This window comes from Sminthopsis crassicaudata, chromosome 3 (genome assembly GCF_048593235.1).
Source record: "Sminthopsis crassicaudata isolate SCR6 chromosome 3, ASM4859323v1, whole genome shotgun sequence".
NCBI lineage: Eukaryota > Metazoa > Chordata > Mammalia > Dasyuromorphia > Dasyuridae > Sminthopsis > Sminthopsis crassicaudata.
Window position 1 is genome coordinate 347,863,292 of NC_133619.1, and position 9,032 is coordinate 347,872,323.

Sequence of the window (9,032 nt, forward strand, 5' to 3'; positions counted from 1 at the left end):
ATTATATTTATGAGATGCTTTAAGATTTTCTTACTGGGACTCCCTACAACTTTGTGGGGAAAATGCTCCAGACATTAACAACCCTATAGGGCAGGGGTTCTCAAACTACGACTCGCCGGCCAGATGCGGCCGGCTAAGGACCTTTATTCGGCCTGCTGGGTTATGGCAAATGGGCTGAGGGGCAGAGACAGAGTGTGAGTTTTTGTTTTTACTATAGTCCGGCCCTCCAACAGTCTGAGAAACAGTGAACTTTAAAAAGTTTGAGGACCCCTGCAATAGGGTTAATGCTCCACTTATTATTACAATTACTCAATACTTTGTGAATTACCTAATCTATTGGATTATTCAAAAATACCACATACTCTGAATAGCAGAAGCCAATACTTGGACATAAATCTACAGTTTTCTCTTCCACTAGAGAAGAATTGGTCGAGAGAATATAATCCTAACAAAAGGAGCTGAATAATAAGATGACAGAAAATAAAGTCAGAAAAAAAGCAGCTTAACTGAGAGGATGGATGAAACTAGCACGCCCCCTCCCCCCATACCAAGATAAAATGAACACGATCACCTGGGGTTTGGACTGAAACTAGATCCCAGATTTGGATAGGTAAGTAATGCTTACCTACAAGGAAGCAAAGAAAAGATGAATTGTTATGAATATAATCTCTTTAATTATTATATATGCTTTCTTGAAATGGAATTCTATTATACCCTGATATTGTGCTGGGCACATGACAATGTGTTTTTGTTGTTGTTGTTGTTGTTGTTTTCCTTTTCTTTCTTTTTTCCACTTTGCTTTTTTTTTTCCTTGTTTCTATTTATTTATTTATTTGTTTGTTTATTTTTGCTGAGACAATTGGAGTTAAGTGACTTGCCCAGGGTCATACAGCTAGAAGTGTTAAGTCTAAGGTCAGGTTTGAACTCAGGTCCTCCTGAATTCAGGGCTGGTGCTCTATCCTCTGTGCCACCTAGCTGCCTCTGTATTTAGTTTTAAATAAATGGGAAAGTAATGCTTATGGGAAGGATTAGCTATAGGCATATCTCTGAAGAAAAATCTATGATAGGATCTATGAATTTTTTAAAAAATAATTTGACAATTCAATTTCAATATAATTTATCTACTTTTATCCTATGTATTTTCTTTTATTAATATAAAATACATTAGTCTGAAAAGAGATCCATAGACTTCACCAAATTGCCAAAGAGATCATGACTCAAGAAAAAAATTTAAATTCCTGCTATTCATGAAAATGTGTTTTGCCTGCCTATACATGTATAACCTATGTCAAACTGATTACCTTCTCAATAAAGGAGGTAGAGCGGGAAAGAGAAAATTTTGGAACTCAAAACTTGAAAAGAAAAAAGAATGTTAAAATAATTTTTACACGTAACTGGGGGAGAGGGAAATAAAATACTATTTTATTTCTTGCTATAGAGAATTGTAAGCCCAACTTGGATTTACAGATATCAAACCATGCTCCCTTACAGAAACACCACAGGAAGTTTGTATTACTCCTATGACCTACTTACTATGAAACTGGCAAATCTCAACTAAATAAGAGGAATATATTGCTAGGAAGTCTTAGTCTTAGAGAATCACACAGACTGGAACAAGGTTAGAAAGCCTGTCATATGATAAAAATGTCTGCTATGGTTAGAGAGTAGATATAATGATTGTGAGGCTCCAAAAGAAGTATTTGTTACAATTAGCCATTCTGTATTTAGCACAATATAGAAAAAACCCAGTGAGATTAATTAAACACTAGAATATAGAGACTGACACACATAGCAGCAATGTCACCTAATGGAAAAAATATAATCAGACTATAGGAAATGAGAAGTATGACATACAATCCAGACATGTGTGTAGTTTTCTTGAGACTCAGTGGTTGCCACCAAAGTTCCAATTAATGAGTGTAGTAGATAAGATACCCAACAAATATTGAATTGGAGAGAGCATCTGCCATGAAGAAGACTCAATCTCAACTAGTTGGAGCATCCCTCTTAGATGGGCCTTGGACTCAACCTCAACTAGCTGGAGCATCCCTCTTAGATGGGCCTTGGACTCAACCTCAACTAGCTGGGGCATCCCTCTTAGATGGGCCTTGGAAACAAAGCAAGTAGCCCAAATTTCAAATGCAAACATAAGGTATAAGACCACAAATAATAAAGCAAAACATGGAACTGTCAACAAAATGATGGAAATATTGTAGCACTAGCAAATGAGGCTTTGTGGACAGGATATACAAATAACAGCACAGGTCTGACTGCATCTTTATCTGTGGATACCAATCCTCCTATCCATATCAGTCTCTATACTCTAGTGCCTGCTTCAATTATTATTTCAGTTGGCTTCTCTCCAATGTGTTAAATAGTAGAATAGTTAAATGCAGAAAACACTTCTTTTGGAGCTTCATCATCACTAAATTGATCACAAGCTACCTGGCCTTTCAACCCTGCTCTGGTCTGTATAGTTGTATGGTTAGAATTACAGATCTACTTTCTGTTAAAAATACTATGAAAATGATCGTGTTCACATTGAATAAATTCATCCCTAAAACTTATATACTTTGACCATTCATGCAACCTCTACAAAGACCTAAAGGAGCATAAAAGCAAATAGTAACAATAAATATCACAGGAATACTGACTCTTCAGCATCAAAAATGGATCCCAAATCAAAATTCTCTAGTGTCAGAATAGAAGGACTGATATGTTTTCATAGCTATCCAGAATTTAGCACTGTGGATAAATATGCTTAAATTTGTAGCCAGAACAGTCCCAAAGAGTAACCTGCAATAACACACAAATACCAATAAATCTGGCCAATAATGGAGATACCATTTTCTGTAGCAACCTTATCCATTGGCTCTGCCACATTCAAAAGTGAACTAGGTGAAACAAATGTCTTGTAGAAATTGCTTTATATTTGAACATCTTCACCCAGAGACTAAGGTATTATAGAGGAAGATTTACCCTTAGCATTGGGGAGAATAGCTTATACTTTGATTCTTGCTATATTTTTTAGCAAATATCTTTTTGCTAATTGATGTTAATTGTTTAAAGTATATTTGTAATATCACTGGAGTGTATCAGTGATACAAGGGAGTTAATAGTTGTAACTGATGATTGATAGTGGGGAAAACAACAATACAGGAGCTAAAACCAATGGTATTAGGGAATTACAATGACCTCTCAAAAGTAACACTGAATTGGAGATATAACCTGATTCTGAGGAACCATCTCATGAATGTGAACGGAAACTGAAAAAATAATCCGGGAGTCTTGTAAAACTATATCATGCTCTCTACTCTAACCTATTCTCAGAAAAGGAAACAAAAAGGAAGGAGGTCTAGGAACACCCCTCTCAGTCTCACCTGGGCAAAGACCAACTGTTGGCCATGTGTCTCCTATAAATAGCCACTTTCTGATCCTGGGGAAAAGGAAGAAAAATCCTCCAAACTCCCTATTTCTTTGAGTCATCTAGATGGTAGAATGGTCAGAGCCCTAGGCCTAAAGTCAGGAATACTATGTTTAACTCTAACCTCAGATGCTAATTAACTCCATGAGTGTGGGGAAAGTCACTTAATATCATTTCTTCAACTGTAAGCTCCTTTGATTCTCCTTGTTGTGAAGATCAAATGAGAAAACATTTGTAAAGGGATTAACTGTTAGTTGGTACGCATTAACTGCTATTAAAATGTATATTCTCTTCTCCCTCATTTCTTTTCCTGCACCCTAGTCTAGATTTCAGTTTTCAAAACTTGAAAAGGAAAAGGTTCTAAAATACTTCATAGCTCACTTTTATAGACAGAGGAAAGGGGAGTGGGGATTTCCATCAAGTGTTATCCTCTGTTGTCCTTGATTTAGAGGTGCCTCAGTTGCTGCAAACTAATCAGAGGTGTTCCCTAAGTCCTCTCAGCCAAAGTCCAGGTTTAAACCTATGTCCATGAGAGGTGCCTTCAGAAAAGGCCCACTCACTCCTTGTAATCTCAGTAAATTAAGTTCAGTATTCTTCAAAATGATCTGGGGCTCCTTTTATCACCACATCATTGTTATTTGTCCTTCCTTCTCACAAGGACCACAATACCACAAGGTGATGCCATAAAATACAAATGAGTTGGATTTAAATGAGGGAGGGCTGTGCAAGGTCCCCTGCCTCATTTTCTCCTCCCGAACCATTAGGTCCAGTGGCAAGACATAGATCAGGACAACTGGAGATGGCTCTGGATGGAATAGATCCCTTGGCCTTTTTAAGCTAATGTCTTTAATAAGTCTCAATTTGAGGCAACATCTATTCAGTGATTAAAGCTACATAATATTTGAGGGAAAGAATGGCCTCTTTTCCTAGTCAAAAAAAAAAAAAAAAAATCCAATCTGAAAGCAAAAGAACCTCCCAGTTTCTGGCCACAACAGAAACAATTGCTATTTTACCTCATAATTTAGACCTAAAAGATGCCTAGAAGGCATACTCAGGGAGAAAATAGGACCAAGTTGGACAACATTTGCAGTTTAGACCAATTAAATTAAAATAGTATATGAAGGACATGACATACCATAAAAGTCAAAGCCATATTACAGAACATTTTTTAATTTATTTTTTATTAATTTTTATAATTATAACATTTTTTCCACAGTACATATGCATAGGTTTGTTTTTTTTTTTTTTTTTAAACAACATTATCCCTTGTACTCCCTTTTGTTCTGAATTTTTCCCCTCCTTTCCTCCAACCCCTCCCCTTGATGGCAGGCATTCCCATACATATTAAATTTCTTATAGTATATCCTAGGTACAATATATATGTGCAGGACCGAATTTTGTTGTTGTTGTTGTTGTTGCAAAGGAAGAATTGTATTTGGAAGGTAAAAATAATCTGGGAAGAAAAAAAAAATGCTTACAGTTTACACTCATTTCCCAGTGTTCCTTCTCTGGGTGTAGCTGATTCTGTCCATCATTGATCAATTGGAATTGGATTAGCTCTTCTCTATGTTGAAGATTTCCACTTCCATCAGAATACATCCTCGTACAGTATCATTGTGAAGTGTATAATGATCTCCTCATTCTGCTCGTTTCACTCAGCATCAGTTCATGTAAGTCTCTCCAAGCCTCTCTGTATTCATCCTGCTGGTCATTTCTTACAGAACAATAATATTCCATAGTATTCATATACCATAATTTGCCCAACCATTGTCCAATTGATGGGCATCCATTCATTTTCCAGTTTTTAGCCACTACAAAAAGGGCTGCCACAAACATTTTGGCACATATAGGTCCCTTTCCCTTCTTTAATATTTCCTTGGGATATAAGCCCAGTAGTAGCACTGCTGGATCAAAGGGTATACACAGTTTGATAACTTTTTGGGTATAATTCCAGATTGCTCTCCAAAATGGTTGGATTCTTTCACAACTCCACCAACAATGCATCAGTGTCCCAGTTTTCCCACATCCCCTCCAACATTCATCATTATTTGTTCCTGTCATCTTAGCCAATCTGACAGGTATGTAGTGGTATCTCAGAGTTGTCTTAATTTGCATTTCTCTGATCAATAGTGATTTGGAACACTCTTTCATATGAGTGGAAATAGTTTTAATTTCATCATCTGAAAATTATTCATATCCTTTGACCATTTATCAATTGGAAAATGGCTTGATTTCTTATAAATTAGAGTCAATTCTCTGTATATTTTGGAGATGAGGCCTTTATCAGAACCTTTAACTGTAAAAATGTTTTCCCATTTGTTACTTCCCTTCTAATCTTGTTTGCATTAGTTTTGTTTATGCAGAAACTTTTTAATTTGGTGTAATCAAAATTTTCTATTTTGTGATCAATAATGATCTCTAATTCTCCTTTGGACACAAACTCCTTCCTCCTCCACAAGTCTGAGAGGCAAACCATCCCATGTTCCTCTAATTTATTTATGATTTCGTTCTTTATGCCTAAATCTTGGACCCATTTTGATCTTATCTTAGTATGTGGTGTTAAGTGTGGGTCCATGCCTAGTTTCTGCCATACTAATCTCTAGTTTTCCCAGCACTTTTTGTCAAATAATGAATTCTTATCCCAAAAGTTAGAGTCTTTGGGTTTGTCAAACGCTAAATTGCTATTTTTATTCACTGTCTTGCCCTGTGAGCCTAATCTATTCCACTGATCAATTAGTCTATTTCTTAGCCAATACCAAATGGTTTTGGTGACTGTTGCTTTATAATATAGTTCTAGATCAGGTACAGCTAGACCACATACATTTAATTTTTTTTCATTACTTCTCTTGAAATTCTCGACCTTTTGTTCTTCCATATGAATCATATTACAGAAGATTTGAAGAAGTATTTCAAGAAATACTAGGCTGAAGAATCTATATTTTATTCTAGATAAAAGAGAGGTCAGCTAAAGGTTTTTGAACATGTGTCATAAACATTAGGAAAATTATTTTGGCAGCTGTACAAAGAATGAACTAGAGAGGAGAGCAGTTAAAGACAGGGAAGCTTTTATGAGATTATTATTATAATGATCTAGATAATAAGGTCATGACCTAGACTTGTAATAGCATGAATACAGAGGAGGAGCTGTTTTTAAGAAAGATGTCCTAAGTAGAACTAATATGAATGTGGAGAAAGGGAGGAGTCAAAGATCATTTTCAGTTTTAAACTCCAGTAACTGGGAATACAAAGAGGCAAACAGTAAGAATAGGAAAATCAGGAGCAAGAAAAGATTTTGTGGAAAAGATAATGAATTCAGTTTTAGATATTGTCAGTCTCAGAGTTAGCAGTCTAAGAAAGACAAACAGAATTAGATTGTATGCAAGCTTTATTTCTCCTGAACTGATGATGGTATGCATGTGGACCTGTAAACTGAACTGAGCTCAATGTGAAGTTAGGCAACAGGGGTTATAAAGGCAAAAACTGCAAGTGGGAGGGGAAGTAATCACATAGTAGCCTAATCAAGTTCAGCCAGTGGTCCTTTGGACCAACCTGTTTCTTGGAAATGGGTCAGGGTGGAAGATCTCCATAGTTCATTGTTGGAGGGTCAGCATGAGTCAGTCTGAGCTGGTTCTGTTGCTACTGACACAGCAAAGGGAGTTCTGGGTTTAGCAAAGTTACATTGCAAAGGATCTCCAATATGTCAAGCTCAAGGGATGCTCAGTCTGCCTGTTGATTGGATGATTTTAATTCCCAGATGAATACAGCCTCCTCTGGATTGTAAGGGAGCTGAAGCAAATTAAAGTAGTTAGTAAAGTCATTAACTTTCTTAATTTCATATTCCCCCCTTTTGGCCAAGGAATCAGAGATCCTCAAAGGCCTTGTCCTATGACCGCATAAAATATGATCCTTGAGGCCAGTTTCTTGGTCAGCCTGTGAGCTATGGCCAGATCACACCAAGCCTCTAGCAGTATAATTACAAAGGCTTAAAGTGTTCCAGTGGCCATGAGGAGGAGGGACTAAATAAGATCTTGTACCATCAGGGAAAAGGGAGCTAAAGCAATCATACTCCTGGGTTGCAGCAGCCTGTTCCCTCCTCTAGGCATTATGTATGTGGAAAGCATTTGTGCTATCTTGGATTTGCTGAGACTCATTGATATAAAAGCAACCCTCCTCATTAATAAAAAGCACATGTGCTCCTTCAGCTGCAGGGAAGGTATCCAGGACTCACCTATTTTATAAGATTACTCCAGCCAGGGAATTGAGTTCACCCTTCAGGTCCCCTACCACTCCAGATTATTTATGTCTGCCGTTTGCTGCGATAGATTTCTGAAAACTTCATTTGAGATCAAGCCTCTGTTCCTATTCTCACAGTGACTCCTTCATTCTCATGATGAGAAGCAGGACCTAGACAGCACAGCAGTGCCGATGGAATAGGATCATAGAGGGCATCAAGGGGTTAGTATTCATGACCACATTTGCATGAGGGGTCTAGTGGACCAGATTGGCATCGGGTATATATTAGAAGGTCCCTCTACACAAATAATGGTACACAGACCAGTGCATGGGGGAGGTACAGTCTGATAAAGAAAGGGAGGTGCTACCTTTGGAGACCATGGCTAGAAAGGATGGCAGGCTGAGGGAAAACAAAAGGGAGCCAGAAAACTGGCTTTGGGCCAAAACAATCTTTGGGCCCAACCCAGAATTCACAAGGACTCCTGGAAAAGGTGTCATTATATAGGAAGACTGGGAAAAGAACTTGCCCATTGAGAGGCTCAGGGAGGGTTTATCTAGGGACCAGTTAAAGTTTCCTGTTACACCCCTATGGACTACTCTAACCTGGTAGCTCCCCTTAGAGCTACTCTTAATGTCCATCCGTCGACGGCACGGCTAGGCCACACTTACCCGTCTTCGGGCACCAACCTGGATCCCATAGAGACAGACCACCATTAGGTAGGGGTGAAGTGAAAGAGAGCTTTATTCTGAGATAGCACATATTTACACCCCACTGATGATATGGGGGAAGGGGAAGGTCCTCTAGGAACCTGGCATAATGGGATTGGCCCAAGAAGAAGGAGGGAGGTGTGCTAGGCTTTGAGAGCACTAAGGAGGGAGGCGTGGTACCTGGAATCAGACACCGCCTCAAGGGGCTGTGCCCCACCTCCACGTAGGACTCGCCTGTGCCTCAGAACCTCCCATCCCTCAGGTCCTCCCACATGCCTTGAACTGCCTTCCTTGCTTCCAGAGGCTTTTTAACCCTTACAGTTTCCCATAAGGATTCCAGAGGTGTAGTTTGAGAGGTAGCATAAAGCCACAATAGAGGCTTAGAAGGTAAGACTGAACCCTGGAGACTACTTAGAGCCAAGGTGACATGGACTTTCTCCAGACTTGTCCTAAAATATAGGGTACTGAGTAGGAGGTCAGTCTGTACCCCTGACCAGCTTCAAGGCATCCTCTGAAGCACCTGTGGTGTGTCAACTGTACTGAGGCTCTTATAGGGATGAGCTTGGCTGCCAGTTCAATAGACTCCCAATCCTTGCAGAAATGTGCTGTACCAAGGTGGTCCCTTGGGGATTGACACATAGCCAGAAGTTGGACAAATTAAACAATC

General features: G+C 38.7%; 1 long non-coding RNA gene across 1 annotated transcript; it reads right to left on the reverse strand.

Annotated features, from left to right (window-relative positions):
* Nucleotides 1-4,726: 4,726 nt before the first annotated feature.
* Nucleotides 4,727-8,420, reverse strand: LOC141559553 (uncharacterized). Its single transcript, XR_012487480.1, has 3 exons — nucleotides 8,327-8,420; nucleotides 7,653-7,828; nucleotides 4,727-7,210 (listed from the first exon to the last, which is right to left on the reverse strand). It is a non-coding gene; the product is annotated as an uncharacterized LOC141559553 (long non-coding RNA).
* Between the last annotated feature and the right edge of the window lie 612 nt (nucleotides 8,421-9,032).